This window comes from Mustela lutreola, chromosome 17 (genome assembly GCF_030435805.1).
Source record: "Mustela lutreola isolate mMusLut2 chromosome 17, mMusLut2.pri, whole genome shotgun sequence".
NCBI classification, from domain to species: Eukaryota; Metazoa; Chordata; class Mammalia; order Carnivora; family Mustelidae; genus Mustela; species Mustela lutreola.
The window spans coordinates 47,843,939-47,859,052 of record NC_081306.1 but is presented as its reverse complement, the minus strand read 5'-3'; the positions used below and the strand labels follow the sequence as shown (position 1 = coordinate 47,859,052).

The 15,114-nt window shown below is 44.0% G+C and overlaps 1 protein-coding gene and 1 pseudogene across 6 annotated transcripts in view; both read left to right on the top strand.

Annotated features, from left to right (window-relative positions):
• Positions 1–15,114, top strand: part of CALN1 (calneuron 1) — a 495,943-nt gene that overhangs the window by 356,589 nt on the left and 124,240 nt on the right. The window lies entirely within an intron of this gene.
• LOC131820251 (U4 spliceosomal RNA) lies at positions 6,958–7,071 on the top strand (annotated as a pseudogene).

Sequence of the window (15,114 nt, the reverse complement as noted above, 5' to 3'; positions counted from 1 at the left end):
TCCATTTCATTATTGGAATAACACATGAATAAGCTTCAAAGATACTGTTCTTCAAGATTATTTATATACTTGAGAGGGAGAGAGAAAGCACATGTGCCCATGCTCAAGCGGGGTAAGGGGCAGAGGGAGAAAGGAAGAATCTTTTTTTTTTAATGTTCAGTTAGCCAACATGTAGTACATCATTGGTTCTTGATGTAGTGTTCAGTGATTCATTAGTTGTATATAACACCCACTGCTCATCACCACATGTACCCTGCTCACTACCTGTCATTCTGTTATCCCATCCCCCACCCGCCCCCGTCTGCAATCCTCAGTTTGGTTCCCAGAGTCCAGAGTCTCTCATGGTTTGTTTCCCTCTCTGGTTTCTTCCCATTCAGTTTTCCCTCCCTTCCCCTGTGGTCCACTGCACTATTCCTTATGTTCACCTCTGAGTGAAACCATGTAATTGTCTTTCTCTGCTTGACTTATGTCACTCAGCATAATCCCCTCCAGCCCCGTCCATGTCAGTGCAGATGGCAGGTGTTCATCCTTTCTGATGGCTGAGGAACGTTCCATTGTATATGTGGACCACATCTTCCCTATCCATTCACCTGTTGAAGGGCACCTCAGCTGGGAAGGAGAGAATCTTACGCAGATTCTGTGCTGAGCACAGAGCCCTATGTGGGGCTCACTTTCATGATCCTGAGATCATGATCTGAGCTGAAACCAGGAGTCAGACTCTCAACCAACTGAGCCACCCAGGCACCCCTGTTCTTAAACAGTTCTTAATAAAAGTCAATGACATTGTGTCAAAGAATATTCCAGAAACAACGTTCATTAAGGAAGCTGAACCAAGGACATATCTCTCTGCTGTTCTGACATAAACCAGTGGTAGATCATATCCACTTAGTATTTTTTGTTAATTATTATTTTTTCTTTTTCAAATTTTTACTTATTTTTAAAAATTCAAGGATATTTAATGTGCAGTGCCACAGGAGTTTCAGGGGTGCAGTATAATGATTCAGCAACTCCACTCACCACTCAGGGCTCATCATGGTAAGTGTCGTCTGAATCCCCTTCACCTGTGTCAGCCGTCCCTCACCCACCTCTCCTCTGGAAACCACCAGTTTGTTCTCTGTATTCAAGAGTCTGTTTTTTATGTGCTGTTTTTCTTTTCTTTGTTAGTTTATTGTTTCTTAATATTAACTCAGAAGCTCTTCTTTCTTGAATGAATTAGATATCTGGTAAATATACTCCTGACTCACGATAGTCTGCAAACGGGAGGAAGTTTTTAGTGTTGTTTTATAGAAGGTGAAGGAAAGAGCACACACAGAGGATCGAGCTTTTCCAAAAGTTGTATCTAAGTAATTGAAGACACCCTTTTAAAAAATGTGAGCCAGTAGGCATTTCTGTTTTTTCTTGAATCCTCAAAAGCTATTTCCACCAACTTACACCACTGTGATATTTTTAAGGTGCTGATTTTGAGTTCATCCCAAGTCAATAAAACCCTATTCTCCCCTACAGATCACCCCCTAGATAATAGAATGTTGCATTGGCTAATATTGAAAGAGCTATATCTAAGGACCACCTCATTTAGAATTTGTCTGAGTTCAGACTTGTGATTTATACAGAGGAAGACGGGCATACACTTTGAATGAAATGTTCCACAAAGTAAATATATCTATACTTCGGAAGGGAATGAAGAGTTGTCTTTTTGAAAGTGATTTAATGGTCACAGGATAAAACTACATAGGGTCATACCCTCTCCTTTTTTTTTTTTTTAACATTTTAACCACGTTTTACCCATTTCAGTCACTCACTGACCCCACCTCTGACAACCACCAATCTGTTCTGTGTATCTGTGCGTTCAAGGTTGTTGTTTGTTTGTTTGTTTTTCCAATTCCACATATAAGTGAGATCATATAGTATTTGTCTTTTTCTGTCTGATGGAAACACTTTAAGTTCACAAGGAGCTAGCCCCTGAGCTCGGTACGGATAGTGTGCAAATCATCCTTGTTTGTGCTTATGTCCTCAGTTTCTGTCTCAGGGCCGCACAGAGTAGGCAAAGAATGAATGAATGAATGAATATTTCCTGGACTCAGCTGAAAAGCCGCTTGGGTGATCTGTAAATATTTGATGATATCAAGTGGGCAAGTGCCCTCAAATCCTGGCTGGGTCTTCTTCCGAGAGACCTTCTCACACAGGCCTGTAAAACAGCATATGTAGCAGGATGCTGATTACTATCTCTTTGTGGGTGGGAGGTGGCCTCCGTGTCCATCCCTAGGGGAATGGGTAGGTATGAATAATATGAAACACTTTGCAACAGTCCAGATGTGCATGCACGGCGATGTGGGTAAATCATGAAAATGAATTCTTTAGTCAAAAAGTCAGAAACCGTGAGAGTCATAGCACGATATATTTATGTAGTTTAGAACACATGGACATTTGAAATGACCCATACCTGGAGGCTGTGCCTCAGAGGGTATAAGAACATGGAATCTGGAGCCAGAATGCATGGGTTCTAATCCCAGTTCCACACTTAGTGCTTGTCATAGGTGAGCTACTTAGTTTCTTTGTGCCTCAGTTTTCTCATTGGTAAAATGGTGAAACCTCATTGCATTGTTACCCGGATAAGATGAGTTAATGTACGTGAACCACTGGGAACACATAGTAAGTGCCCCGAGAGGATTACCTGTCATAACTAAAATTATAGAAGAATACGCCTAAAGACATACATCAAACACATGAGAGGGGGTGACCAAGTGGGTGAAGGAAAAGGAGTAGGATTTGGAGAGGAAGAGCAGACGAGAGAAAAAAGAGGAAAAGAAAGTTACTTAGAGCTTACTGTTGGGACAGGGGACCTTAATTTGTGACACTGAGGAGAGTAAACTTTCCAGGGTCCCCTGGGGTCTGAGATTCCAAAACTTCAAAACCACTTTCAAGTCTCAGATACCGATGTCTAGACCTGTCCTCATTACAGCATTTGAAAGCCAAACTTAGATCCTTGTATAAGAATGGATTGTACCTGAATCTTTCAAGGTTACTAGCATTTTGAGTAAGTGTCGCCTTGATGAAAGCTCTGATGTTCTGATTTCATTTTTCCTTATCACTTTGTTATTCTCATCAGGATTTGCCTTATTTGTTTATTTTGGTTTTGGGGTTTGGCAGTCTCTGACAGGTCAGGCACAAGAAGGGAAAGACCCCCATCTGCTGTGGCAGCGGCCAATAAAACTGGCTTTGAGTGTTCAGCAGTTCGTAGAGAAGATGTGGGAGAAAAGTCTTTTCCTCAAGGTGGCCAAGATAGAACTTTGAACGTCTCTAGATAATGAAATATTCTTGTGGAATTTGAATTCTTTCTCATTGTGTTGAACCCCTAAAATCACCATTGTAAAGGGTTAAAATGAGGGGACATGTTCAGTCTTTAAATAGTCCAGGATGTCCTTCTGTGTGATGGTCGTGAGCACAGAGGGACCAGATACAGCTTGGTCTGCTCAGCCATGCCCCGGTGTGGAGGCAGTGTCGGTAGAGACGTTTGTTACAAGTAATTTGCTTCTACTAACATTAGTTTTTTTGTGCCCGTGTGAGTGGATTCAGGTTATTCCTATAAGAACGTCCCTCTCATTTGCATTTTTGTATCAGAATTTCATGAAGAAACAGAATGTGCCCGGGTACAGATGAGGAGGCATTAATGGAGAGACTGTCTACATAGTGTAGGCAGGTTAAGGGACAAACGAGATTGTGAGGTTCCCTGAGACTCACCCAGATGGAAGATGTTCCCACTTTCCGAGCCCTGGAAGGAAAGGGTTACTGGAACCCCACTGGAGCTGGAAGAGGAGCCCCCCAGGGGCCGTTCCCACTGTCAGAGCTGGAGAGCCCTTTCCGAAGGTGAATGGGGGAGAAACACCCTGACCTCTCTCTTCACACGCCCTGCCCTCAGATTTCCTGCCATTGTCTTCCATTGGTCTCACCCAACTGGAATCCAGATGTAAGCTGTCTAGGAGATGCAGCCCCCAGGGCCCAGAACATAGGGGGCGGGCAGAGAACAGATTGGGGGATGGAAAATGGAGAATTGTCAGCATACATTTCTATCTGTCTTTCTTTTTTTAACAAAGAGAGTCATTTGGGAATTTTATTTAACAGTACCCATGGGAGTGTGGTGCAAATGTGAACATAATCTGCTAAGCCTTTTATGGCAGGAAAGAGATTGCAAATTACTGGTCTTTGAAGCTGATTCCCAGGGCAGAAGTATAGGTGGTGTTTTCCTCACGTATATCTCATATGCTATCTTTGAGCACAACTCATTTCTATTTATAAATACATTTGGTAGGCAAATTTCTATTAAGGTTTATTTATTTTTTTTTATTTTTTTTTTATTTTTTTATTTTTTAAAGATTTTTATTTATTTATTTTACAGAGAGAAATCACAAGTAGATGGAGAGGCAGGCAGAGAGAGAGAGAGAGGGAAGCAGGCTCCCTGCTGAGCAGAGAGCCCGATGCGGGGCTCGATCCCAGGACCCTGAGATCAGACCTGAGCCGAAGGCAGCGGCTTAACCCACTGAGCCACCCAGGCGTCCCTCTATTAAGGTTTAAATACCTGTCTTTAGAAGAGAGGTCCTCAGGGAATGGAGCTCCATTTCCAAGTCTTTCTTTCCTTTGCTCTTGTTTACCCAGTGTCTCCCACAACGCCTCCTGGCACTGAGAGTGAATGAATGGGAAGTGATCTCCATACAGCTTCAGTAGCCCGAGTATGGGTTCATTGGATCCACATCCAGTTTGGAGAATTGACTTTGCCGATATGTGAAATTCTTTGAAAACAAATGATCTCACAGGGTAATAGGTATTAAGGGCAGCACGTGCAGTGATGAGCACTGGGTGTTCGACACAATCGATGAATCGTGGAATACTCCATCAGAAACTAATGATTTATTATGTGTTGGCTAATTGAACATAATTAAAAAAAACAACAACATTGGGGCCAGATAGCCTTGTAGGTGTTTGCACCTTGATGGTAAAGTGGAGGGTTATAACAAAGATACATCATGTTCAGTTTGCCAAGGAACGGAAGAGCATCAGGATTAGAAATGGGTTCTGGTCCTCTGAGCCATGGAATTTGACCGTGGTCCTCTTCATGCTGGTAGAGATGGGGGTGGAGTGGCATTTGTCTCGTCTTTGCTGTAAGTATTCCCGGCACATACCCTTCCCCCCAAACAATCAAAAACGTAAAAAGTCAAAAGCCTAGAATATATAGAGATGCCCTAAACTCCAAATCTCTTTTCTATGTATACAATTAAAACTTACTGGAAGGGCTGGATGCCCATATTTTTCATGTTTTGGGAGAAGATTCTTAGTCATTTTGATGGACATTCTAAGGACGCTACTAAACCGGATCACGAAGGAGGAGGGCAAATCATTCAGGTTGCTGTTTGTCCTAACATCTGATAAGGCCACAGCTTCCTGTAGAATGAGTTACTTCAGGCTGGGCAGCCTATACTCATCTTTTCTGACTTACAAGGACCCCAAAGAAGCAGCATCTGAGGGCTTAACACTCCAGGTCACCCATCACAGGGAAAACCAATCTGAGAGGTCTGGCGATGTGTAGAGGGTAATCTGAGGATCTGATCTCTCAGTCAAGAATTGCTGTGAGCGATATCTGTTATGAGGTTGGGTGGGAGATAGAGCCTGTCAAGGTACATGCTGATGGGTCAGGTCTCCTACCGGGGAAGAAGTTCCCTTTTGCTACATTTCACAGATAAGCTAACAGGAAGTCTAATGAAAGGGACTCTTGTCATGAAGCTGTTACCATTACCATCAGTTCTAAAGGTTGAGCAGAAGTGTGTTCTGCCCCTTCTAGGGGACCCATAGACATAGGCTTGGAGAATCCAGACTTGTTTTCATGGATCTGGACAACACTGCTAGGAGGGGTGGGAGAACCAAGTCCTCCCGAGAAGTAAAAAGGTCTCCCTTTCGCTCCAGGATTGTATATCCCGGTATTGCTGGGCTTAACAAAGAAGGCCCCTGACAGATGAGAAAACTTTCGACAGGGGCCTTGCTGAGCTGTTTTCCGACAGGCCAGGATGAGAGCACAGTGAGATGCCCAACTCCCAGTCCACTAAGTCCATTGGGAGGTATAGGACTCTTCTCTGCTGCTCTCATCCCGCCGTCTGCTGCTGGCCAGTGGCCCCTGAGAATAGACTGCCCCTACTTCAGGCATTCGTGCGTTAGAGACCAGATGATGGAATTAGTGACTCCCCACGGGAGGCCCAATGTGAAAAGCCGTCCTGTTCCACTGGATTTAAGTGTCATCAGCACGGAAAGGATAGTTCTTGCCAAGGGGAGAATTAAGCTGTGTATTTTCCATGTCACAAAGACTGGGGGTTTTTATTTATTTTTATTTTTAAAAAATATTTTATTTATTTATTTATTTGACAGAGAGAGCACAAGGAGGGGACATGGCAGATAGAGGGAGAGAGAGAAGCAGGTTCCTCGCTGAGTAGAGAGTGTGATGTGGGGCTCGATTCCAGGACCCTGGGATCATGACCTGAGCCAAAGGCCAATGCTTAATCGATTCAGCCACCCAGGAGCCCTGACTAGGTGTTTTTAAGTAAGTCCCCGTGGAAGAGATAGTGGAGCAGAGAGGAAGGAACTGGGACGGGGTACCAATTGATCGAGGAGTGAAATGCCTTCATTAACCCTTGTGTGTGGTGTGGCTTCTCCAGCACGTCTATCTCACGGCCGGGCTTGGTTTCCAGGGCAAGTAGAAAATGAAGCCTATGGCACAAAATGGAAGTTGCAGAAACAGACCAACATGAGGTCTGCAATGAGTTCGTTTACGGCAATGGTGAACCCGTAGTGCGGTGAAGGAAAGATGGCTTTTCCAAAGGTGTTAAGTCTGGACCCCTATCTTATACTGTGAGCAAGTATCAACTTCAAGCACATTGTAAACCTCAGTGCAAAAACTAAAAATAATAAGGCTTCTACAGCTTTGTGCAGTGACGTTATTGTAGCCAGTGAGGTTTATCCAATGCACAATTATTGCTAATTGAAAAATAATAAGCCTTTAAAAAAAAAGAATATGGGAGATATCATAAAGATTATAAAGATGACCTCGGAGAGGAAAAGAGTTTTGAAACCGGATACAAAGAGCATCCATCATAAAGGAAAAGATTGATGGTGAAGACTATATTTAAAATAAACTCTGTTGGGGGTGCCTGGGTGGGGCTGTCAGTTAGGCATCTGGCTCCTGATACCCGCTCAATCTTGATCTCAACCTTGTGAGTTCAAGGTCCACACTGGGCTCCATGCTGGGTGTGGAGCCTGCTTAAAAAAGAAAGTAAAGTCAGTTCATGCAAAGGCACTAGTAAGGCGAGTCAAATACATACATGCATCTCACACACACACACACACACACACACGCATACGTATGTACATAAAGCGACAGCTCCAAAACATATGAAGAATAACCAAGTAACCAAGAGACAAATACAGGCGGCCTGATAGAGAAATAGGCGAAAACTAGAATAAGCTCCTCACTAAGGAGTGGATTGGAATGACCCACAAACTTACAGGAAGATTACCAGTCACTAGGTAAGTGTGAGTTAATTTCACAGTGAGAGGCTCTAATCCTGAATACGGAGTGAGCGCTCACAGAGGGTCACTGAAGAATGTGCCTGGTGCAGCTGTCTATGATCTCTGAGAAGCAAACACCAGCAGGTGGGTTGGGGAACTCAGAGTACCACCAAACGGACAGTCACGTGTCTGCCATTTTTATTCCCTGACCCGGACTCAAAGATCACCCCAAGCTCCCAAAGTGCACACAAGGTGCAGAAGGAGAGCCCTCCGGAGGACACTTGTTTTGGGTCTGTGGGATCGGAAGCATACTTCTACAAGACGGAGAGAATGGGGGATGCCCTGCTCTTTGTGTGTTTGTTTTCCATTGTCTTCTGGCCCTGAAGCAGAGACGGCTGTGATGGCACCAACATCGTGGTAAGTCTTTGTGCCAGGAGCCTGGAAGTAATGGTTATTTTTCCTACTTCCTCTATTGTCCAGCTGGTTGCCTTTTCCCCTCCTCTCTGTATCTTCTCTGTCCTCCCTTGCAGACGCAGCTGTGGAAAGTGTACAGTAGAGTGAGGAAGTTGAAGCTCCACTTGCTAGCCAGAAGGCCAGGAAGGGAGGCACTGAGCACACACAGTGGAGGGGACCTTGAAAAAGCAACAGCATAAAGCCTTATGAATTTCTGGGCTCACTCCCAGGTCGCGCAAGCACGGATCTGATTCTGAACAGCATCATAAGGGTTTTGAGGACTGGTTTGTAGTACAGGCAGCCTCCCAGGTTGTAGACCCGCCAGTGGGCCGCATATGCCCAGGACAATCTGAAGAGCACTGCAGAGGTTTGTAAACTGAGCTGATGTTGAAAGCACAGGGGGTAAATCAGAACTCGTAGCCTTGGTACTGGGCGGAGACCTTCATGACCTTGGGTTGAGCAGAGTTCTTAGGTATGACACCAAAGCACAACCAATGAAGGGAAACAGATGAATTGGACCTCACCAAAAATAAAACTTTTAAGGCAGATTGATGAGATATCAGTTCACACCATTTGGATCGGCTGTTTTCAAAAAGACGAAAATAGCCGCTGTGGAGAAAAGGAGCCTGTGTGCACTGCTGACGGGGATGAAGTGGAGAACGGTACGCAGGTTCCTCACAAAATTAAAAATAGAGCCATAAAAAAAGCAGTTCCACTTCTGGGTATTTACCTGAGAAAAACAAAAAACAGCAGCTCAAAGAAATATATGCACTCCTATGTTCACTGCAGTATTATTTACAACAGCCAAGATATGGAAGCTGCCTGAGTGTCCATCAGTGGGCGAATGGATACAGATGTGTGTGCCCTTGCACGCACAGCCCCCCCCCCACTGGAATATTATTCAGCCATTAAAAGAATGTAATCCTGACACTTGTGACACCATGGATGGACCTAGATGGTATAATGCTGAGTGAAATGAGTCAAACACAGAAAGACAAGTATCATATGATTTCACTCATATGTGGAATTTCAAAAACAAAATGAATGAACAAAACAAAACAGAAATGGACTCATAGGTACAGAGAACAATGTGGGGGCTAGCAGAGGAAAGGGGGTTGGCAGAATATGGTTGAAATAGGTGAAGGGAATTGAGAGGTACGAACTTGTCATTATAAAATGAATTGGTCTTCAAGGTGTAAAATACAGCATGGGGAAATATTGTCAATAAAATTGCAATAACTTTGTATATAAGCAACATGTAATTAGACTCTTTATGGGGAACATTTCATAATATATTATCAAATCATGGGGCACCTAGGTGGCTCTGTGAGCCAAAGGCAGAGGCTTGGGCTCAGGTCACGATCTCAGGGTCCTGGGATTGAGCCCCGTATCGGGCTCTCTGCTCGGCGGGGAGCCTACTTCCCCCTCTCTCTCTGCCTGCCTCTCTGCCTGTTGGTGATCTCTGTCTCTCTGCCAAATAAATAAAATCTTAAAAAAATATATATTAAATTATCAAATCAGTATGATGCACACCTGAAACTAATAGAAAATTGTGTGCCAATTATAGTTCAATGGGCAAAAAATAATGAAAATAAATAATCAAAAGTTCTTGCTTTGTAAAAAAGAATAATAACCCTAACAGGATAATGAAAGGAGAACCAGAGTGGGAGAAAATATCTGTAAATTACACATTTAAAAAGGACTCGTATTCAGAATATACAAATTACTCTCAAAAATTAACAAAGTGTAAGTAAACAGCTCAGTGCAAAAATGGGCAAAATATATGAACAGACACTTCACCAGAGAAGATACTTGAAAGCACAGAGAAGAATAAAACACATGAAAAGATACTAAACATCATTAGTCATTAGAGGGCAATGCAGTTAAAACCACAGGCTACTCCTGTCTGGATTGCCTAAAATAAAACAAGCAAACAAGTGAAACCAACAAAAACTCTGATAACACTAAGTGTGGGTGAGGATACAGAGCCCCTGGAATGCTGAGACATTGTTCATGGAATGCAAAGTGGTACAACCCCTCTAGAAAACAATGTGGCAGTTTCTTACATAGTTGAACACATGATTAACACAGGACCCAACACCCCACTAAGTATTTATTTTAGTTGAGTTAGAAACCTGTGCACACACATGCATTGACTTGCACCTGAATGTGAATGGCAGTTCTTTTCACAGTTGCCAAAAACTGGAAATGACCTACATTTTCTATCAGCTGGTAAACACACCAACTGTGGTATTTTTGTAATGGAGTATTGCTCAGCAACAAAAAACTGAGTAAACTATTAATATATGTAGGAATGTAAGTGAATCTCAAAGGCCTTTAGGCTGAGTGAAAAAAGCTCATCTTAAAAAACGATATATATTGGGGTGCCTGGGTGGCTCAGTGGGTTAAGCCTCTGCCTTCGGCTCAGGTCATGATCTCAGGGTCCTGGGATCAAACCCCACATCAGGCTTCCTGCTCAGCAGAGAACGTGCTTGTCCCTCTCCCTCTTCCCTTCCCCCTTCTCCTACTCTCTCTTTCTCTCTCTCAAATAAAAAAATAAATAAAATCTTTAAATTAAAAAAAAGAGCACGGGCACTTGGGTGGCTCAGTCATTAAGCATCTGCCAAAAAGCATCTGCCAAAATCAAGAGTCTGACACTTAACCGATGGAGTCACCCAGGTGCACCCCAAATTTTCAGTCTGAAAATGAAAACACTTCTATGTTCCCTCCCCCATTCAAATAATCGGTAACAGCAACAACAAAAATCCAAAGACTCAACCAGCTCATTTCTGTCTAAGTCACCCCCTGGAAATTGCATTCACCTGTCCGAGAACTGAAGTTACTTAATCTGAGGGCTCGTGATTGGTGAGCTGAGGAAAGCATCTGGGGTTTTCTGTGATCAGAGGTGATAGTAAGCCAAGAGCCTTGCAGCGGTGGAGGGGAGTGTCCAGGACTGGGAGTGGTGTTTGGGGCGGGGTGGGGGGAGGGTAAAATATTTCATTCTCAAGTTCCCTACCGCCAAAGACTTTGTTTTCTTTTTCAACCCTTTTTGCTTTCACGTTTATGCTTTCATCTCAGATTGCCTCATGTTTTCATGGTTCCAGAATCAATAATGATCAATCTCTTGCCGTCAGGGAAAATATCAGCTTTAACCATGAATCAGAGTCACTGTCCCACCTGCCTCCTGTCAACCTCACCACAGAGAGTCCATCAGAATTCTTTCACAGAAAATGAAAAGAGGCTTGTCAGTCTGAGCCAAGAGGCGGCTAGGTTATTTCAGAGTCCTACCCTCGACTTTTGCTAGGATGGAAACAAGATGATCAATTGCAGATTCCCTGTCCTCTCCCGCAGCCAGTTCACGGAGCTCCCTGTGAAGGGAGGTGAAGGGACCGGCTCTCGCAAATAGAGTAAAAACGCTCCGGCTCCCTGTCTCTGCGTGCCTAAGTTCAGTCAGGACTTTGCGTTGGAAGAACGCAGAAGCAGAGGATTTTCAGACACCGGGATCTGCAGTCTTTCTGGTTGCTGGCCCTCCCCCGCCGCACCCGTACGTGCTGCAGTCAGCCCGTCTGTCACAGGAGTTCTTCTCTGCTCTTGGAATCCCAGAGATGGGGACTGCTCAGTCTGCACTTCCTGGGCTGGGGGCTTTGGGGAAACGTCTTCTCTGGGCTCCCCTGGCTGCCAGATCGCATGGTGGCTTTCCATCGTGAGCCCCCAGGCCCCCCTGAAATAGGTCGTACTTCTAACCCTTCTCCCATGGGTGCCGTCCGTCCACCCATTTGCCATTACGTACATCGTAGTCAGGTCATGCTAGCATCTGTCTGGATGCTCTTCGGAGTCCCAAAGCATCCTGAGCCCGTGGAGCCTGGGCACCCTCAAGCCCTTAGGTCCATCCTATATGCTGACTCAATATTTTTTTTAAAGATTTTTAAAAATTTATTTATTTGACAGACAGAGATCACAAGTAGGCAGAGAGACAGGCAGAGAGTGAGAAGGAAGCAGGCTCCCTGCGGAGCAGAGAGCCCAATGCGGGACTGGATCCCAGGACGATGGGATCATGACCTGAACCAAAGGCAGAGGCTTGATCCCACTGAGCCACCCAGGCGCCCCTATGCTGACTCAATATTAACCCGTCTTTGAATCTAAAGAAACCAGCGTGCCATGTTCCATGTTTCACACAGAGCAGTGGGAAAAGCACTCATGTTGCAGTCTAACAGACCTGGCTTTGAACCCAACTGTACCATTTACTATGTAATCTCTAAATTTGATAACTTACAGCCCTCCCTTATAAAGTAGGAATTGTGGCCACTTCCCTGACCATTATGAGGCTTGGGGAGAGAACACGTATCAAAAGTTCTTCAGCTTCTCTCTCTCCACTGTAACATCCCATTAGGATACAAATCTCCTAAGACAACTCTCACCCTAAAAACAGCAATTGAAATTCTGTTCACACCCTTGCCCCTCCAGCTTCTAACTCCTTTCTCTTCTCCCCTCCGTGGATAACCCTTTTGAAGAGTAGTCTGCACTCCCTCACTGCCATCTGTCTGTCCTCACATTGACTCCTGAATTCGATCTGATCGGCCCGACTTCCATCCCTGCTACTCCATAAAAAACTCTAGTCAAGGTCCCTTGAAGTTGTTAACTAACCTTAATGTTGCTAAATCCAATGGTCCATTTCAGTCCATCTCTTCTGGGCCTTCCGGCAGACCTGGCATGTTCGTTATGCCCCCTTCTTTGAAACACTCCTACGACTTGGTTTGCAGAACGGCACATGCTTCTTTCCTCCCTCACATCAGCTTCTCCAGCTCCTCTACTGAGTCTCCTCATGCCTCGGCACTAAACCTCAGAACATTCGGACTGTCCTTGGACTCATTTCATTGTTGGCCTCACCCATGCCTGTGGGTTTAAATACTTCTAAATGCTGAAGGTGCCCAAATTCATACATTCAGACGTTTCCTCTGAACTCCAGACCACTACTTCTCTCCATCTCCTGGTGCAAGCCATTGTCTTTTGCTTGGATCAGTGCAGTAGCCTCTTCACTGATCTTCCTGTTTCTGTCCTTGCCTGTTGCTCCTTTACTAACACAATTAGACTTAAGTTACAATATGAGACAGCTCATGTTACTCTTTTGCTCCCATTTTGTCTTTTTGGAAAGTTGAAATCCTCCATGGTGTGCCTCTGCTGCCTTTCCTTCTGTTCTCACTCTGCTGTAACTGCCCTGGCCTCTTGGCCGCTCCTCAAACACATCAACCAGGTACCTGCCTCAGAGCCTTTGCACCTGTGATTTCTTTTAGTGGGAAACCTATCCCCCAGACGCCTCAGGGCTCATTTCCTTGTTCTCTTTAGATCCCTGCCCACGTGGTAGAGAAGTTTTGTTGGCCACGCTGTATTAAGTAACCACTCCTTTCCTCCTTACCCTCTCCTGGCTCTCCTCATCCCTCATGTTGCACCTTAATTTTCTCCATGATGCTCTTCACAATCTGTCATAAAATATCATTTTTTATTAGTTTATTGTCCTCCCTCATTAAGAAGTAAGCTCATCCAACAAGTTATGCTCTGTTCCAGTTTCATCATCTAACCAAATGGTTCAAAAATTCAAATTTTTTAGTCACCTCCTCACATGGTGAGGAGTAGACATGATAACACATATAGGAATGCACTGAAAATAATTAAAAGTGCTATTTGGATGTAAGGCATTAATTCTGTCATCATTATTATTAATAAAGAAGATTCCAGGGGTTTTCTGCTTCCACCCTCCTTGGGTACCCACCTATAGGAAGTCTTCTCTTCTTACAACTGGGGGAAAAGCTGGCATGTCTCCTCATAGACCAACAGACAGAATAGATGAGACTGCTGACGGAGGCCAGGAAATGGAATGAGTGGCTATGGGCAAACTGCAGTGTGTGTCGGAACCTCAGTTTCCAAAATAGCAAAAATGAAGTATTCATGATATTTCTCTGCCATGACTCAGAGTTGATAAGATCAGAAGAAAAACCAATAGGCAAATGTTTGGTCTATGCAGTAGATCTAGCAAGGTGACGAGGTACAGATTGCTGGTGCCAACACCTTCTGTGCATACCCTATGACATTGGTTGAGTTATTTTACTCCCCTGTGCCTCTCTTTCCTCCAAGTGTACAGAAGGGTGCTAACAGAACCCATCTCTTGGGGTTGACATGTGGTTAACTGCAAAGCACTTAGAATAGTTACCTGGAGGTTCTAATAAATGTTGCTTATCTTTATTATTATTGTGTTGTTATTTGTAGAGTATGAAGTTCCATACAAAAAATTTTTTTTGCCTTATCATGTGTTCTTTTAAGCTGAGGCCAATGAGAAGGGGTGAAAAAATTAGGGCATCTCATTGATACACATCTGTGGAACCATAGCTACCCAGTAAAAGCATCTTAAAGAGATGTTTAATGACCAAAGGCAAAGTTACATATATATATATACATATATATATATATATGTATATATATATATATATATGTATATATATATATATGCTCCCCTCTCAGTCTTTCAGAATTCTTTTGATGTCCTTTGATAACCCTCTTAGGGAAGAACACGTGGCAGAAATCAGAAGATTCAAGACTCTCTGATGTAAAGTAAGAGATAATAGGAAAGTTGGGTCAGCATGAGCTTGATTTGCCCCCAGACTGTGATTAGAATTGTAGATTCCACAGGGGTCTTCCCAAGAGGATCTGAGGTGTGCATTAGATCTTTGTAAGTGATTTCCCTTCTTTGAGTCTGAGTTTCCGCATTGCAAATTTGAGAGTATTAATAACTGTCCTGAAAATATGGCAGTCACTCTCCATTCCCATCCTACCCGGATTCTCTAGCAGGAATGAATTAATGGCAGCTGTTCCAATAAGCGAGGTCTCTCTCAACTCTGAGCCTAAGCTTTTTTCCACACTGCCAACCTTAACCCCCAACTTGCCTTTCAAGACCATCCCTAGCTTTCACTTCCTCTGGGAGAGGGGTCCTTTTTCCTGTGCCTCTCTAGAAACCTGTGCCCACTGCCATCAAAGCACTTACCAAATGAGATGGAAATTACTCTCTCTTACAAGCTTGCAAGCCTTTCAAGCATTTGGCCCCTGGTACCCAGCACAATGCCTAGC